This window comes from Oryctolagus cuniculus, chromosome 10 (assembly GCF_964237555.1).
Source record: "Oryctolagus cuniculus chromosome 10, mOryCun1.1, whole genome shotgun sequence".
Classification (NCBI taxonomy): domain Eukaryota; kingdom Metazoa; phylum Chordata; class Mammalia; order Lagomorpha; family Leporidae; genus Oryctolagus; species Oryctolagus cuniculus.
This window is the reverse complement of record NC_091441.1, coordinates 46,935,580-46,955,416: the sequence shown is the minus strand read 5'-3', so window position 1 is coordinate 46,955,416 and position 19,837 is coordinate 46,935,580.

Below are 19,837 nucleotides of genomic sequence, written 5' to 3'. Positions count from 1 at the left end.
CCTCAGCTTCAATTTCACATCTCTGATACATGTTCCCCCACCATTGTATCTAAAGTGAAACTCTTCCTCCCATGTATTCTTTATCACATTAAAGGTAGATTTACTTCCTTGTTTATCACAATGTGAACTAATCTAACTTAATTGATAGGTTTAATGTTTGTTTCCCTCACTAAATAATGGTACATGAACTCAGGGGAGCTTGCCCATTTCCTAATATGTGAAAAAATTCCTACAACACAACAAGCATCATGATGTATGTTCAAGTAGAGAAAAGAAAGTGCAGCCAGCATTGTGGCATAGAGGGTGAAGCCGCCACCTGAGACACCAGCCTATTTAAGACCCAGCAGCTTCACTTCCAACCAGCTCCCTGCAAATGTGGCTGGGAAAGCGACAGAAGATGGCCCAAGTGTTTGAGCCCCTACACCCGTGTGGGAGGCTTAGAAGATGCTCCAGGCTCCCGCCTTCAACCTGGCCCAGCTCCTGGGCCATTGAGGCCATTTGGGGAGTGAGACAATGAATGCAAAATCTGTCTTTCTGTCTCTGTCTCTGTTTCTCTTTTTCCCTCTGTCTGCGTAACTCTGCCTTTCAAATAAATAAGAAATAAATACATCTTTAAAAAAGAGAGAGAGAAAAAAGCTTTTCTTAATAAGTTTTCAGCAACAGATTGATCATCAAGGAGAATAACAGTAACATAATAACTTACTCAATTTTCCAATATAGTATATAATTCCCAATACTTATTTATGACAAATGTTCTCTCATCCCTCAGAATCTATTGAATGTGTTTAATTCATTGGCTACCAATGTATTGAGAGCCCCAAATAAGAACAGTTTAGGATTTAAAACTAATTTACCAATTTGTTATGCAAGCAATATGAGACAATTGTAGAAGATACAGAAAAAGTTGATAAAAAACAAATATGATAGAACAAATCCATGATTCTATCACTTTATTTAAAAACTCTGTGTCCATTCTTCCAGTTCTCTAATGTATTTGCATTGGATAGTTACAGGGTTGTAATTTTGAACTGCATTCTTGGAACATTGATTTCTGATAACTTATGTAAAATGGAGAAATAGAGAGACAAGAAACAGAGAATGACACTGTGGATTGCAGGTAAAGCTCCTGTCTGCAGTAGAGGCAATCATATTGGTGCTGGCTCAAGTCCCAGCAGCTCCTCTTCTGATCCAGCTGCCTACTATGGCCTGGGAAAGCAGTGGAAGATGGCCTAAATTCTTGGATCCCTGCACCCACATGAAAGACCTAGAAGAAACTCCTGGCTTTTGGCTTTGGATTGACCCAGCTCCAGCCATTGCAGTTATTTGGGGAGTGAACCAGAGGATGGAAGATCTCTCTCTCTCTGTGACTCTCCCTTTCTCTGTATGTAACTCTACCTCTCAAATAACTAAATAAAAATCTTTAAAAAATTAAAAGAAAATTAAAAATTTTTTAAATTAATAAAATAAAAGAAAAATAAGAGCAGGGTGAGGAAGCTAGGAGTGAGGGAGGGAAGGAGAATAAGGTAAGAAGTATCATTATGCTCTTAAAACTGTATATATGAAATATGTAATTTTTTCCATTTTATATTAATAAAAAGTAGAAAACATGGGGGTGGGGAATTGATTTTGCTTTGGGATAAAAACATAGCTTTTTAGGTTCTACTGTGAAGCTAGACAATCATAATTGCTACCCCCAAAACAGAAAAAATGTATTCCTCATAACTCTTAGCAAAATTTATATTAGAAGAAATGAAAGAAAGCAATAGGAAGGAAAAACAGAATAAAGTGAAACACTGAGGAGTGACAAGCTATCAAAGACATTCTGGTGAGGATATATACAATTAACATCAAAGAAATGAAAAGACCATCAATAGGGAACACTATGAAAAATCAACAGATGGAGACTCAAACAAACTCATAAATGGATGATTTTAAACTCCGGTCATCTTCAAGTGAGAAACTTCTTACTGTGATTTATTTAAGACCTGTTTCTGCAGATTATTTGGTCTCATTATCAAACTGTTTTCCTCATTTCTATGAATTTTCTGTAATTTTGTGTTGTCATCTGCACATTTAAAAAAATTAACTCTTCTAGTCTTGTTGGAATGGCTTCATAAAGGTAAAGATCTCACCAACCAGTGACTGGAAATTCTGGGAAACTCTCAAACCTTTGTGTGGATGTGTGTCTTCTGCATGCAAATTCTTAGTTAGAGGATTTTATGGTTTCTTTGTATTTTTCTTCCTTCTTTCCTTCTTCCCTCTTTTCCTCCTTCCCTCCCTCCCTTTCTTCCTTCCTTTCTTCCTCTGTCTCTTTTTTTATTATTTATTTAAAGGTAGAGTTTCAGACAAAGAGAGGGAGAGACAGAGAGAAAGATCTTGGTCTTCCATCCACTGGTTCACTTCCCATATGGCAGCAATGGTCGGAGCTGAGCCTTTAGGAAGCCAGGAGCCAGGAGCTTCTTCTGGGTTCCCCATGTGTTTGCAGGAACCCAAGCACTTGGTCCACCTTCTAGTGCTTTCCCAGGCCGTAGCAGAGAGCTGGATCAGAAGAGGAGCAGCCAGAATAGAACCGGCACCCATATGGGTTGCCAGAGCTGCAGGTGGAGGCTTAGCTCACTATACCACAGCACCAGCCTGTCTCTCTCTCTCTTTCTCTCTCTCTCTCTCCCCTTCATACTCTCTTGCTCCCTTTGGTTTCTACATCTTGTACACTGGGCTCATTGAAACAGCAAGATGTCACCAACTCTGTTTTTTTTTTTTTTTCCAGTTTCATATTTATTTTATTTTTTTAACATTTAATTTCAGAATAACTTTAAATTTCAAAGCAGACATTGTAAAAGAGTAATGCAAAGTTCCCCTATACCCTTCTCCCCATTTCCCCTATTCACATCTCAGTGTATTTACCACAATTAATGAGCCACACTCAGCTTCCCCTATTTATTCAAACCCTTTTTATATGACCTACCCCTCTCAGCCTCTAATAATCAACATTCTGTGTTCAGGGTGACTTTCTTTTCATTTAAAAAAAAGATTTATTTATTTGAAAGGAAGAGTTACAAAGAGGCAGAGGCAGAGAGAGAGGTCTTCCATTTGCTGGTTCACTCCCTAGATGGCCACAAGGGCTGGAGCTGTGCTGATCTGAAGCTGAGAGCCAGGGGCCTCTTCCAGGTCTTCCACGCAGGTGCAGGGGCCCAAGAACTTAGGCCATGTTCTTTTCCTTGGCTATAGCAGAGGGCTAGATCAGAAGTGGAGCAACCCAATCTTGAACCAGTGCTCATATGGGATGCTGGCGCCACAGGTGGAAACTTAGCCCACTACACCACAGCACTAGCCCCCATAGTGACTTTCTTTTTAAATTTTATCTCTTACATACAAGGAAGAACATGTGGTATTTATGCTTCTATATCTGGCTTATTGAACTAACATGTCCTCATTTACATCCACTTTGCTGTAAATGGTAGTATTTCTGTCTTATTTATAGCTAAATAGGATTCCATTGTGTGTGTGTGTGCGCACGTGTGTGTGTGTGTTTGTGTGTATCTTTGTCAAAAATCAGTTTGGTGTATGTATGTGGATTCATTTCTGGGATCTCGATTTTGTTCCATGTGTCAATATGCCAATATCATGCTGTGTTAATTCCTGTGGTTTGGGAAATCTTTCTCCTCCTCAGGATTTCTTTGGCTATTTTGTATCTTCTTTGATTCCATATGAATTTTAGGGTTGTTTTTACTAATTCTGTAAATAATATCATTGGTATTTTGATAAAGATAGCAATGAATCTGTAGATTACTTTAGGTAATATAGGTATTTTAATTATATCAATTTTTGGATGCATGAGCAAGGAATATCTTTCTATTTTTTGTATCCATCATGCCATCTGTTAAATGAATATTTTGACTTTTCCTTTTCCCATTTGTTGTTCTTAGTTTGTTTCTCCCCTATTCTTGCTAATACCTCAAATACTATATTCAATAAGAAAAGAAAGTTTTTATTCTAAATGGTTTCCCAGACATTCCAAGTATACCAGATTCTACAAACACTCTCACATAGCTGAAATGGAAAGTTAGTGCCTTGCACAGAGTACTGCGAAGCTGAAACTCCGGGAATGTATTCCATTTTTCTCTTCCCCCTCGAAGCTTGCCCGGTTGTAACTGCCTCTGTCTGCTGAATCTTTACCCACAGCACAACACTCACTTCTTTTGTTCTCTGTGGATTCCACGCATGTATATTCCTTCCAAGCAGAATATGTCATGTCTCATCAGGTCTCCAAGACAGGTGAGACAGAATTCAATCCCTTGAGTGGCCCCTGAAGAAGCCGCAATATTAGACACATGGTCTAGTCTGCTCTCTCTGTCCTCTGGGACAAGTCAGGAGCAGGGTGTACCCGCTTGATCACAGCAGGGGTGCCGTGCTGAGGGAAGGACAGTGTGAGTGGTTGCCATGCGTTTCCTTGCTTGCTAGATGGCAGTAATTTCTTAACTGATTTTTGGATATCTCTCAAAGGGAATTGGTCCATTGGTTATTGTTGATCAGTGTCTCCATGGAATAAATATCGGCCTAGGGCTTCCTGTTCTGTCCTTTTCTGATGTCACCCACCTGCTGCAAATTATTATATTTTAAAAATATCACCCAAGATTTGTGAAGTCAGAAATTTCATTTTCTTTTGAAATGCCTACATTGCTTTCCCTGAAACTGTTGACTATTTGTGATTCATCTCCTGTTAATCACATGAAGACTTACAGCAGCTCTGGAATGTTTCAAGAAAGATAGACTCCTTCAAATAGGAAACAGTAAGCATGTGATGGAATTAGCAGACTCTAATTTCAACCTGGCCCTTACACTAAACTTTTTGCAAGCATATGTTACTAATTCTATTGCTGATCATGAATTGCTGTCCTAAACAGTTGATCCGAGTTCATTGCTGTCCCATATTATGAATGTGGTATTGTCACAGTCTGCAATAAAAATTACTCTCAAGGCACACAAAGTCTGAATAGTAAATTACCTCCAGACAAGCTTATCTCAACTTAAGATTTTGCAAGCTTTACCTCTCATAGTGATTAATATTATACCACCATGTAAGGCTTAGATTATTCAGCAATGTAACCATGATGCTTCAGGAGTCTAATAGTGGAAAAGTACTAACTATACTCTGAAAATAACACATCATCTGTCATCCTGATTAACAGATATTTTGTTACATATAATAAAGATGTAGACAATAAATATTGGAAATTACTGAAAATGCACAGGAATACACATCTTATTTCTAAAAGAAAAAGCCATCGCAAAAGATATTTTGGCAATTAAAAGGCAGTAACACATAAGTAGAACCTTTTAAATTAATGAACATCCCATTAGATTAAAGGGATACATTCTATCAGTGAAATGATCAAAGGTTAACCAAAATATGACATGGAAGTCTTAGATGGAGACACATTTGGATAAAATGGTTGTTAATTTTGGGTAAAGAGCTCTTAGATTCAGTAAAGAAACATGTTATCAAGCAAAGAAACTTAAAGAGAGTTGTAATATATATTAGCTATGAGCTTAATGATGAACTGCAGAAGCCAACAGTACATCTAAGGCACAAATGAAAATCACCTTTGTACAAATAAGATTTGTATTGGATGAGCATCCTGAATTCCCTATCCAAATGCCAAAATTTACTGAAGTATGAAAGCTCTGAGCATGAACATGATTCTGCAAGTGGAAAACTCCACAACATGAAGTTGTGTTTCATGCACAAAAATTATTTTAAAACATTATGGAAAATGACTTTCAGGTTAGGTGTATGAGGTATATGTGAAACATATATATATATTCATATTTGTGCCATTCCCAAGACATCTCAATATATACACACAAATATTGTAAAATCTCAAATAAAGCTCAAAACCCAAAACACTTGTCTCAATCATTTTGAGTCAGAAATAACCAATATGTATTTATTTTTATGCTTTAAACTTTTTTATTTTGACTTGAAACTTTTCTACATATTTTCAAGAAATGCATTACCTAGAAACTTTTAAATTCAAACTTAAATCCTCTTGTCATTAACACCTTGGAATAATTACTGTATTTCATACACTTTTGTACCCAACATTTAATAATGTCATATAATTGCAATTAAATTTTCATGTACTTGTATTTATTGTACTATGAATTAACACTTGGGCTGTTGCTGAGTATATAAAAACCATCAAATTCTTGTCCTTTCCTTTAAGAGGAAGACATTCTAGGAAAATAGAAACAGCATTTAAACAAATAAATCCACTAAAATATGGTGCAATAGACAGGGAAAGAAGATCCTCATCAAATAACCAATGGAGAATGCATGTGCATTGCAGTGTGATGTAATCACTGAGCTGCATCGTGAAATACCAGAAAGTATGTTTTCAAGGAAACAGAGTTTGGGTCAAGTATATGTCAGATCAAGAAGCTCTCTGAACTGAGGCAAAGAAATCATGACATAGCCTTAATAGCGGGTCTTCAGCATATCAGGTTATTATTTCATTTTAATTTATTTATTCATTTATTGTCAGAGGTAGAATAGAGTTGTAGGGAGAAGAGTGAAAGAAATTCAGAGAAGTAAAAAGGAACAACTATATTGGGTCCTCTCTCTTTGGTAATGGGTTTGGACTTTATTCAATAAGTAATGGATGATTTCTGAAGAATTTAGAGCTATTTCCTCTTTGCATTGAAAAATAGGCAGTAACATTTGTACCTCACAAAAAGTATTAAATGAAAAAAATATAGTTCTTTGAAACTCTGATTTATTATTGGTACATATTTGACCAGAAAAATTAATATTGACCTTGTACATAAACTCATAATGGAGAGAAAACACCACTGTAGTGTTACAGAAGATATTGCTTAATATTGACATATGCAGTAAACTTTCTTTTGAATGTCAACTTTCCAACTTCAGCATTTCTTAAGTACACAAATGGTGGGGTTTGCCCATATCACCAGTGATTCATTTTAAATGATTCTAACTTTACAATGTATATAAGTCCTGAATTAGTAAAATTGAATTTTTAGTACTTCGCTATTTAAAAATATCATCTCAGCACTATATATTTATAAGGTAAAATCTAATTCCAATGAAAACTCTAATTTATTAGTGGAATATTCCAGTGATTTCTTCAAAGCTTTAAGTCCTAATTTCTGTACAAATGGGAGAGAGATGATTAGTTTGTAAGAGTATGGACATAAAGGTCTTCAACAAATAGTTAGCAAGTACAGTAATATTTCTTCTGACACTTTGAAAGCAATGTTAAAAACATTGTTTTAAGCCTGAATTCCATAATATGAAAAATATTCATTTTAACAGTTGACACTTGATAAAACTGCACAATTATTGTGAATTTATTACTATCTGTTATTAGAACATGAAGAAAATGATTTGAGTGACAGCCACAAAACGTGAATATCAGCATGGAACAGATTGGCCACTTGTCCAATGTATTCAGTCCATTTGGTCTTGACAATATGAGACACTCATGTCAGCAGCTTGCAACATTTTGAGCACGTTCCTGGTTCACGGTTCAATCAGGTACTATTTAGAATCCTGTTGTTCAGCATCTGTGTGGGAGAAGGGTGCAGTAGCTTTCAATGTTTGTACAAAAGGGACACAAGAAGCTGACTTCTTGTAAAAGTCACTTTCCTACTTTATCAGAAAATATTTTCCATAATACATTGGTCTTCTGCCACTCGTTAGCAAATTTTTTTTTAGGTCAGTGTGACATGGCTCAGTATGCAAACACATTGTTCATACAGCAGGTGTCTGGAATGCATGGGTTGATAAACGATGAGAAATTAGGTGTTATTCAGAGATGTGTGCTTCTGTTATTTGCCAAGAGATGAGGTTAAAAAAGTATTATAACTGTCATCCAAATGGATTAAAATAACTTCACTTATGATTTACAAGAGAAGGAAAGAAGAAAGAGTTATCGTGTTATATCAAGCATGTTTTGTTCTAAGGGATTGCTGGATAAAATGTTGGCCTCAGAGTTGTATAAAAGGTATATAACTCCATGTGCTTCTGAAGGAAGTACATTTGTTCTTAGTTAATAACACCTTTTCCCTAAAATCGTATTTCCATGTAATGCTTATTCATTAAAAAATTTAAAAATTCATCTGGACTATCCAAAGTATTTCAAGAGGCATTTTTTTAAAGATTTTATTTATTTATTTGAAAGGCAGAGTTACAGAGATGCAGGGAAAGAAAGAAAGAGAGAGAGAGAGAGAGAGAGAGAGAGAGAGAGTTTTCCATCCACTGGTTCACTCCCCTAATGGCCACAATGGCTAGAGCTGCACCAGGAGCCAGGAGCTTCTTCCGGGTATCCCAAGCAGGTGCAGGGGCCCAAGGACTTGTACTGCTTTACTAGGCCATAGCATTGAGCTGGATCGGAAGTGGAGAAGCCAGAGCTCAAACCAGTGCCCATAAGGAATGTCAGCACTGCAGGCTACTCCACAGTACTGGTCCCTCAGAAGGCATTTTCTATCAAATAGGAATGTGCTATTTCTCAATGTAAGTGCATTGATTGTTTCTGTGTTTCTTCAGCTACCCAAAATATGAATTTTTGGAGTTCAATTATTAATACCGTAACTATCTTTATTAGAGGATATTATCACCAAATCTCACTTTTCTCATATGAAAAATTAAATTAAGGATGGATCCTGGAGCCAATGCTGTGGTGAGGTCGGTTAATCCTCTACCTGCAGTGCTAGCATCCCATATGGGCACCGGTTCTAGTTTCGACTGCTCCTCTTCCAATACAGCTCTCTGCTGTGACCTGGAAAAGCAGTAGAAGATGGCCCAGATGCTTGGGCCCCTGTACCTGTGTGGGAGACCTGGAGGAAGCTCCTGGCTCCTGACTTCAGATTGGTGCAGCTCTGGCCCTTGCGGCCATTTGGGGAGTGAACCACTGGGAGGGAGACCTTTCTCTCTGTCTCTCCCTCTCGTTGTCTGTAACTCTACCTTTCAAATAAATGAATAAAATCTTTAAAAAAAAAAAGAAAAAAAGGAATGGGTTGTACTTCAAAGAAGCTCAGCACACTCATAATAACCACACACTAAATATCCATGAGTACCATTATTCTCAAATAATTGAATGATCTCTTTATTGTAGTTATATTTGCTTTCCTTTTTCATATTTTATTTTAATTCCAATACCAGTAATAGCTGAATATACCAGTTATGAAAACAAAAATGCTTCTGCTATTTTTTGCTTATTATACTGAAATCTTTGATTTTAACAAGATTTTGGTGAATATAGAAGTGAAGCATATAAACATGAAGCATATGAACATGAAACAAGTGAAGCATGATAAACATATGGAAATTTAACAAAATCTTATACATTGCACCCTAACCTGATAGTTCACCAATAGTATTATTGTTTAAAATTATTTTACATATTTTAATATATTAAATTTGTTCATTTAATTTCAACTTCTAGATTTTGTCTCTAGTCTGAGCTTTCGCTATCATCCACATGTATGATTTCAGTGGTTTCTTAGTTCTCTCTGCATTCACTCATTTTAAAAAAATAATACTGAGTCTGGCACTGTGGCATGGCAGGTGGGGCTGCAACCTGCAGTGCTGCGTCCCATGTGGGCACCAGTTCAAGGCCCAGCTGCTCCTCTTCCAATCAAACTTGCTGCGATGGCCTAGGAAAGCAGTGGAGGATGGTCCAGGTCCGTGGGACTCTGTACCCACATGGGAGACCCGGAGGAAGCTCTTGGCTCTGGATCAGCAGGACTCCAGCCATTGCGGCCATCCGGGGAGTGGACCAGCGGATGGAGGACCTCTCTCTCTCTCTCTCTCTCTCTCTCTCTCTCTCTCTCTGCCTCAGCCTCTGTGTAATGCTGCCTTTCAAACAAATAAATGAATTTTAAAAACTATGTATGTATGTATGTATTTAAAAGCCAGAGAAAGAGGGCAAGGTAGAAAGAGACAGAAACTGGTCTCTGGTTCAATCCTCAAATGCCCTGAGCAGCCAGGGCTGGGCCAGGCTGAAGCCAGGCGCTGGCACTTCAGTGCATTTCTACCAGGTGGTGTATTTGAGCTATCACTTGCACCTCGCAGAGTGTGCATTAGCAAGAATCAGGAGTCAGGGGCAGAGCTAGAACTGGAACTCTAGCACTCCAACATGAGATGTGGGCATTCCAACTAGCATCTTAACTGTTGGGTCAAATTTCCACCCCCACTTCATGCATAGCTACCTCTGTTTCAATGTCTGCACAGGAGTTAGAAAATTCTTTCAGGTTAGGAAAAAAAAAAAAAAAGGTAGTGCTCATCCTTTGCATAAGACTTTCAATGCCTGACAATTGCCCTCACCATAAAAATCCAGCAACTTTCCAGCTTCATCTCTTACCACATTCCCTTCTATTGCTCATTTTCCTGCATCAGCTTTCTTCTTGCTCATTGCAAAAGCTTATATCATTTAGGGTGGGTCTTGTGGGGCAGGAGCTTAAGCAGCAGCGTGGAGTGCCCACACTGCATTCCATAATGAAATGCTGACTTGAGGCCCAGCTACTCAGCTTCTAAGCCAGCTCCCAGCTAATGTGTCTGGGGAGCAAACAGATTTTGACTCCAAGTAATTCAGTTCCTATCCATCATGTGAGAGAGCAGGATGGAGTTCCTAACTCCTGAAATAGCCCTGGCTGTTCCAGCTACCTCTCTCTCTCTCTCTCTCTGCGTGTGTGTGTGTGTGTGTATGTGGTGTATGTGCATTTGTGTCTTACAAATAAATAAAATCTTTTTTTAAAAAATTACAAAATAATAAAGCAGCTCATATCATTCAGAATTGTTTGCCAGGATATGCCTGCCTGATTATTTTTTTTAAATATATTTCCTTTCTCACCAATCTAATACCTCTAAGGGCTGTGTTGCATTTACCTTGTCCACCACTCTGTCTTTAGGAACTGGCAAAGAGCTTAGAACAAACAAATGATGTGCAATGAATGTTTCTTCCAAAAATGAATGAATATTGGTTATGCCTGTTCTGTGTCAGGCATTGTGGTAGGTAACAAGGATATAAATGAATATAAAGGAGCACTTATCTTCAATGAGCCACCATTCTAGTGGAGGGGTAAGAATTGTGTAAATAATTAAATGTCTTAGTCTTTTATCAGGTGTAGCACAAGAAACCACGAGAGCACAATAAGATCAGAAATGAGAGATAATTCCTGAGATCACTTTCGGGTGATCTTAGAAATAAGGCAAAGACTCAGAATCAGCCCTTAAGGAATTCAGATATGGCTAAAGAGCCCATGAGAGTATTTTAGGCATGGAAAGCCAAGACACTCTGGCAAACAAAAAACAAACAAACAAACAAAAAAAACCTACCTAAATGAAAGATCTCTGCTAGTGAGATCCCAATGGAAAGAATGGGCCATCAAAGAAGGAGGTACCTTTCTCTGAAGGGAGGAGAGAACTTCCACTTTGACTATGGCCTTGTTTAAGTAAGGTCGGAGTTGGCAAACTCAAAAGGCTTCCATAGCCTTGGCAGTTCTTGACAAGAGCTTCGGGTGATTACTGACACCATAAATAAGAGTGTCAATTGTTAAATCAACAACAGGAGTCACTGTGCACTTACTCCCCATGTAGGATCTCTGTCCTTAATGTGTTGTACTATGTGAATTGACGATATAACTAGTACTCAGTACTTTATACTTTGTGTTTCTGTGTGGGTGCAAACTGTTGAAATCTTTACTTACTATATGCTAAATTGATCTTCTTTATATAAAGATAATTGAAGATAAATCTTGATGTGAATGGGATGGGAGATGCAGAGAGAGATGAGATGGTTACGGGTGGGAGGGAGGTTATGGGGGGAAAAAGTTGTTATAATCCAAAAGTTGTACTTTGGAAATTTATATTTATTAAATAAAAGTTAAAAAAATAAAAATTAAAAATTAAAAATTAAAAAAAGAAATTAGGCAAAGAAGGGAAGGAAATGTAAAATAAGCAAAGGACTTCATGGGCAAATGCAGGGAGGTTTAGGAAGTCTCAAAGAAAGGATACAGGGAAACAAATACCAACATTGATTTTGTTCCCTACATAAGTAAGATCCTAATTATAATTGCAATTTTATGTTTATTATCTAAAATTATTGCCAGAAAAGTTAAATATTCACCCAAGATCCACAGCTTAGTAACATATCCAGGAAAAAAAAAAATATATATATAGTTTTATCTATACATATATAACTGTGTAGGTGTGTCTGTGTGTAGAGAGAAAATTTACTCCAATACACTCATTTCTGCTTCTTTTATACAAAAATAGCTTTGTAAAGTATTAATATTACTAGTAAATAATAATACTACCTTTCACTATTACTCATTACGCTAAAATTATTAATCAATCTGCCTTTTCGTCCTTTTAACTGATAAGAAAGCATTCAAGTAGGAATGTAGACCCATCTGTGTTTTGTTACTAATCTGTGTTGTGTGACCTAAATACATTTGTGTCTTATAAGTCTGCATCATTTCTGTAAGATTCTTCCCAGAAAATATTCTTTCTTTGGCTGACTCTCATTTTCTACAATTCTCCTAAACCATAAATCATTATCAATTTGTGCCTTTATCCACTTGCAAGTTTTCTCCCCTAATTGAATAAGCTAGAAAGCCTCTAACTTTTCTGTAACAAGAAAGCTTTCCAATGATGCATTGTTTCAACTTCGATAGTTGAATTAGTCAGGAGTCCCCAGAAAATCAGAACCAAAAGTATATACTTCTTTCTTTATTTATTTATATTTTTCATTTATAGATATATACTATCAATTTTATTTATTTATATAACATATATACAGAAGACCCAGGTCTGAGTCATTCCATCAGGCAGAGCTAAAGCCAATCTCACCCCCCTCCACTTTATGTTCTATTCAGGCCCTCAAGGAGTTAGATGATGTCTGTGGACATTGCAGAGTCACCTGCTTTACTAAGTCAACCAATTCAAATGCTAATCTATTGCTGAAACATCCTCACAGACATACCCAGATGCCTGGGCATCCAGTGTCTGCTCAAATTAATTCAAAAGCATGATCAACACCATAGCCCTCAGATATTACTGATGGTATTAAGAACACAGTTATTGTGGAAACAAATTAATCTAAAAATTAAGTACTCTAACTTTTCTAACCATGTATGTTTAATTATTATGTTTAACAAAAATAGAATGCCTTATTCTGGAATATAATAAAGTGACAAAAATAAAACAAAAATCAAAATATTTTTACCTTGCCAACTGACATTTCATGATTTATCTAAAAATGACCCCAAGGGTTGGTGGTGTGGCATAGTGGGGTAAGCAATAGTGTCAGCATCCCGTATTGAAACATAGGTTCAAGTCCCAGCTGCTCCACTCCCAATCCTCCTTCCTGATTATGCTCTTGAAAAGGCAATGGAAGATGGCCCAAGTACTTAAGTCCCTGCCAGTGATGTTGACCAATATTAAAGAGAACTAACCACATTAATGCAAAAGATTTATTAGGTATGGACTGGTGCCATGGCTCACTTGGTTAATCCTCCACCTGCGGAGCCAGCATCCCATATGGGTTCTGGGTTCTAGTCCCAGTTGCTCCTCTTCCAGTCCAACTCTCTGCTGTGGCCTGGGAGGGAAGTGGAGGATGGCCCAAGTGCTTGGACCCCTGCACCCGCGTGGGAGACCAGGAGGAAGCACCTGGCTCCTGGCTTCATATCGGCACAGCGCCGGCCGTGGCGGCCATTTGGGGAGTGAAACAATGAAAGGAGGCACTTTCTCTCTCTCTCTCTCTCTCTCTCTCTCTCTTTCTCTCTCTCACTATCTGTAATTCTACCTGTCAAATAAATTTTAAAAAAGATTTATTTGGCATGAATTATATATAAGCACATACACAAGCAGCCACACAAAATCAACAAAATTCCCCTAGAAACTCTTAGATATGTAGACCTAACATTAGCAGTTTGTTTTGCTTTGTTTTCCAGGTTACAATAAATAAATGATGAAAGTTCAGGCTGCAGACCTAGTAGAAGTACAAATCCTTTGTTTTTCAGCAAGTTCAAAAAAATCCCATTATGGTCTCATTTCAATGAGATGTTGTACATAAGATCCATAGCATAATACCAGTTAATCACTTAGTAATGTTTCCTGAGTATGTGTCACATTAGCTCATAATTTGGGGTGATTTTAAAGTCAAAGCAAATTCATGTACAAAAATATAGAAAGTTAGGGCTGGTGCCCTGGTACAGTGGGTTGATCCTCCACCTGTAGCGCTAGCATACCATATGGGCACTGGTTCTAGTCCTGGCTGTTCCTCTTCTAATCCAGCTCTCTGCTGTGGCCTGGGAAAGCAGTAGAAGATGGCCCAAGTCCTTGGGCCCCTGCACCCATGTGGGAGACCGGAAGAAGCTCTGCCGCCATTTGGGAAGTGAACCAGAGGATGAAGGACCTTTCTCTTTCTCTCTCCCTCTCATTGTCTGTAACTCTACCTCTCAGATAAATAAATAAAAAATCTTAAAATAAAAAAGATGGCTATCAAAAATATAGAAAGTGATGGTTGTCATGAGGTGGTTATTTTGACTGTAATTTGAACTAGAAAAATCAGTGAGCACGCATGCCTTATATCATTAATCTGAACTCCCTATAAGGGGACTGCCCTTAGTTGGTGATTATTACTATCTTCAGTTCATTATTGCTTATATTCTTCCAAAAACAAAGCTCCAAAGTTGTGTGGGAAATTATGATTTGATTTTAACTATAAACTATTTATATTAATTTGTCTTTGGATATTAATATGACACACACACTCACTCTGACAATACAAACAAAAGGGTAAAATTAAGAGAATAAAATAAATATAAAGTTAAAATTCACTAATATGTTTTGAATATTTCTTGTTGAAAATGTAAAATGTTATTTGTACTACATTCAACATCACACATCCATATTGATCATATTATAGACAAATAAATTAAGTTGTGATTACTTGTTATCTTTGAAAAGGACAATAATATGAATTTCATAACTTGGTTGAAAATCTATTAAAAATTATATACCAGAATGCAATGCACTTAAAATCACTGAAAAAATTGCACACAATTTCAAATGTATATGAAAGCTTAAGAATTGCATTAAACTTTTAAATTTACATGGATAAGGGCCTTGTAAGGATATAACACATTCCATTTATGATTCAAAGTGATAACTCACATTATGTATTTATTATAGTAAAAAGAGAGTTCATTGTAAAATGTGGACCTTTCTGAAAATAAGGGCGATATATTTATAATATCATCTCAGGGAATATATCATCTAGGCAAAAAATCAGCAGCAACATAAAAAATATTTTATACAAATTGCTCCCTAAACCAAACATTCTGTTCTAAACAGAACATTCTATCCAATAGCTGCAGATGTACATTCTTCTCACTGGTGCAGTGAACACCTCAAGGATAGATAATATATTTGGACACAAAACAAGTGAACAAATGTTTTAAATTTTAAATTATATCAAATATCTTTTATGACCTGAATGGCATGAACTGGATATCAACAACATAAATAATTCTGGAAATTGCATAAATATGTAGAAATTAGTCACATACTCCTAAACAACTAATGGTCACTGAAAAATCAAAAGAGAAAATTTAAAAGTTTATTGAAACAAATGAAAATGAAAATACAACATTCCAAAACATAAGATACAGCAAAATGAGTAGGAAGATGGAAGTTTATAGAAATCAATTCTATCAAAAAGTAGTATTAGCATTCTGAAAATGCAAGTCAAGGAGCTAGAAATGCAAAACAAATCAAAGCCAAAATTGATTGAAAGAAAAAAAATAAAGATCACAGCAGAAATAAATGAAATAGAGACTAAAAAATATACAAATGATCAATGAAATGAGGAATTGATATTTTAAAAAAGACAAACAAAATTGGCAAAGCTATAGCTAGATTAAATAAAAAAAAACAGAGATCATGCAAATAAAGTCAGAGCTGAAAGTAGAGACATTACAATCAACACTAGCATCACAAGGGGCTATAAACAGCCATCTGGTAATAAATTGGAAAACTTGGCACTAATTTCTTGAAGCCTACAAACTACTAAACTCTAACGAAGAAATAGAAAACCTAAACATACCAGTAATGAACCTTGAAACTGTATCAGCTATAAAAAGTCTTTCATCATGAAGTGAGTATTTTGTCTAGCAGTTAAGCCACTGGTTGGGACAACCATGTCCCATACCGAAGTTCGTGGGTGTGAGTTACAGCTCTGCTCTCAATTCCAGCTTCCTACTAATGTACAAGCTTGGAGGCAGCAGGCAATGGCCTAAGTGATTGGGTCCCTGTTGTCCATGTGAGAGACCTGGATTGAATTCCATATTCTTGACTTCCCATGGTCCAGCCCTGGCCATTGTATGCATATGGGGGAGTGAACCATTGGATGGGATGTGAGAATTCTCCCCTGCCCTCTCCTTCTCTCTAAGTAGTGACGTAATTAATTTTGAAAGTTTTTCATCACCGTGGCTCAATAGGCTAATCCTCCGCCTTGCGGTGCCGGCACACCAGGTTCTAGTCCCAGTCGGGGCGCCAGATTCTGTCCCGGTTGCCCCTCTTCCAGGCCAGCTCTCTGCTATGGCCCGGGAGTGCAGTGGATGATGGCCCAAGTGTTTGGGCCCTGCACCTGCATGGGAGACCAGGAGGAGCACCTGGCTCCTGCCTTCGGATCAGCCCGCTGCGCCGGCTGCAGTGCGCCGGCCGCTGCGGTCATTGGAGGGTGAACCAACGGCAAAAAGGAAGACCTTTCTCTCTGTCTCTCTCTCTCTCTCACTGTCCACTCTGCCTGTCAAAAATTTAAAAAAAAAGCCGGCGCCGTGGCTCAACAGGCTAATCCTCCACCTTGCGGCGCCGGCACACCGGGTTCTAGTCCCGGTTGGGGCGCCGGATTCTGTCCCGGTTGCCCCTCTTCCAGGCCAGCTCTCTTCTATGGCCAGGGAGTGCAGTGGAGGATGGCCCAGGTGCTTGGGCCCTGCACCCCATGGGAGACCAGGAAAAGCACCTGGATCCTGGCTCCTGCCATCGGATCAGCGCGGTGCGCCGGCTGCAGCGGCGGCCATTGGAGGGTGATCCAACGGCAAAGGAAGACCTTTCTCTCTCTGTCTCTCTCTCTCACTGTCCACTCTGCCTGTCAAAAAAAAAAAAAAAAAATTAAAAAAAAAAAAAAAGTTTTTCATCACAGAATAGCTCAAGACCTAATGGCTTCACTGATGAATCCTACCAAACATTTAGAGATGGAACACTAATACTTCTCAAATTATTTTTTTAAAAATGAAGAGGACATAATCCTTAAGAATTCACTCTATAAGATCAGTGTATCTTATCTGATTCCAAAACCAGAGAACTCAACATAAAACTGCAGTACAATATTCCCCTGATGAACATAGACACAAATATACTCAATAATATACTAGCAAAACAAATTCAACAGCACATTCAAAAGATCATTCACTATGATCAAGTGAATTTCATCCCTGGTGTGCAGGAATTTCTCAATATGCACAAATCATTAAGTGTGATATACCATATTAACAGAGTCAAGCACATAAATCATATGACCAATTCAATAGAAGCAGATTAAGTATTTGATAAAACTCAACATCCTTTCATGATGAAAACTCTCAACAAATTAGATATGGAAGGAATATCTCTCAACACAATAAAGGCAATATATGACATCTAACATCATACTAAGTGGGAAGAACTTGAGAGCTTTTCATTTAACATCAGGAACAAGACAGGAATGACTACTTTTGCCTTACTGAAACTCATTGCTAGCAATGAGGTAAGAGAAAGAAAACATGATATCCAATTTGGATTGGAAGAAGTCAAATGGTTTTCTTTTTCAGATGACTTCACTTAGTATAGAGAAAATTCTAAATATTTCAAAAATAAAAACTCTTGGAACCAATTCACAAATTCAGTAAAACTGTGGGATACAAAATTAGTAATGTTTTCATATACTACTGGTAAGATAGCTAAAAAAAGAAGCAACATATTAATTCCATTTACAATAGCTACAGAAAAAGAAAATATCTAGGAGTAAATTTAATCAAAGATATGTGAGCTCTCTGCAATGAAAACTACAAAACTCTCTCTCTCTCTCTCTCTCTCTCTCTCTGTCTACCTCCACCTCTCTGTAACTCTGCCTCTCAAATAAATAAATAAATAATCTTAAAAAAAAAAAACAAATTTCAGCTGAAAAAAACTACTAGATTTAAATCACTAAATGATTAATTAAACAGAAGAACCTTACAAAGTAGGAGCATAAAGATATAAAACTATAAAGCAAGTCTGAGTTTAGCCCCAACCACATTAATAAAATCCTTTTAACATCCTGTGAACTGTAGCAATAAAAAGAAGCAGGTCACAGACTGTGTCAAAGCACTAAATATTTTATTTCCTTTCTCTTTGAATAACATCTTTCTAGTGCCATAGGTGAAACTTCCCATTATTTCATCACTCTCAGTCCAAGGAGAGGGAAGAAGGTACAGAGGACAGAGTAAGGACGGTGAAGGAAGGACACAACTTCTAATATAGCTTTTTTTTTCCTCTTTTTCTCCCAGATATCACATTTGCAGCTAAATGATAGTTTCTTAATAGAAAATCAGATCCCAAAATTTTGCAGAAACTGGGGAAGAAAAAGAGAGATGGAGATAGAGAGAGAAAAAGCGAGAGAGAGAGAGAGAGAGAATGCATTAAGTAAAAGTCCATGAAGGAATGGTTGGTTCGTCTGTCTGGATCATCTTAAAGCACCAACAGCATTCCCCTGCTCTTTTCAAAACACACCAAAAGTTAATCCACTGAAAAAAGGGAAGCATCTATATGCAGTGAATTATCAAATATTTTGCAAGGCCATTAACTATTTATTGGAAACACAAATTTAGGTCAGGTTAAGGATTAGTTTTTTTGCCCCATACTTAGTAAAAATGCAAGATGGATTTGCCATGTATGTTCTATTTTAGTCTTTTAGCATCTGTTTTCAGTCAGTAAAATAAGTTATCTACTCAGATGTTCTTAAAATATAAAATAAGGTAACAAATGAGAAATCGTTTTCAAATTTAAGACCTTAATCACTATTTAGTAATGCACACATTTTTAAAAGTAAAAATATGGACTTAGAGTAGAAAATAGCATAAAGCTATTTGTCATGCTTTGAAATTGAACCAAATATGTATTTATCTGGAACTTTTGTGATACTTGCTTATCTTTTAAATTCCCAAACAACAACATAACTACTGAAATACCTAAGTCACTAGCAAGCTAACAGAATTTCAATTGAGTACTTAAAATTATATTTTCTAGCACTAGGAATTTCTAGGAATTCTGACTTGGAAGAATTCTGCATGCATATCTGAACATTATAACATGTTAGGGAAACATAATGTGAACTACTTGCTAGCCTAATTTTACTTCTTTATTTATGTATTATTTATTTAAATGACTCACTCAAATTTCAAAATAAAAAATCAGTCAAAGAGATTTTTAAATAATTTTCACTGAGTTATTTTTAGGATTAAATCTAATTTTTTTAAAAGATTTATTTTATTTATTTGAAAGACAGAATTACAGAGAGAGGTACAGCCAGAAGGGGTCCTGCATTCTGCTAGTTCACTCCTCAAATGACCGCAATGGCCAGAGCTGAGCTGTCCGAAACCAGGAGCCAGGAGCCAGGAGCTTCTTACGAGTCTCCCATGTGAGTGCAGGGTCCCAAGGACCTGGGCCATCTTCCACTTCTTTTTCAGACCATAGCAGAGAGCTGGATCAGAAGAGCAGCTGGGACATGAA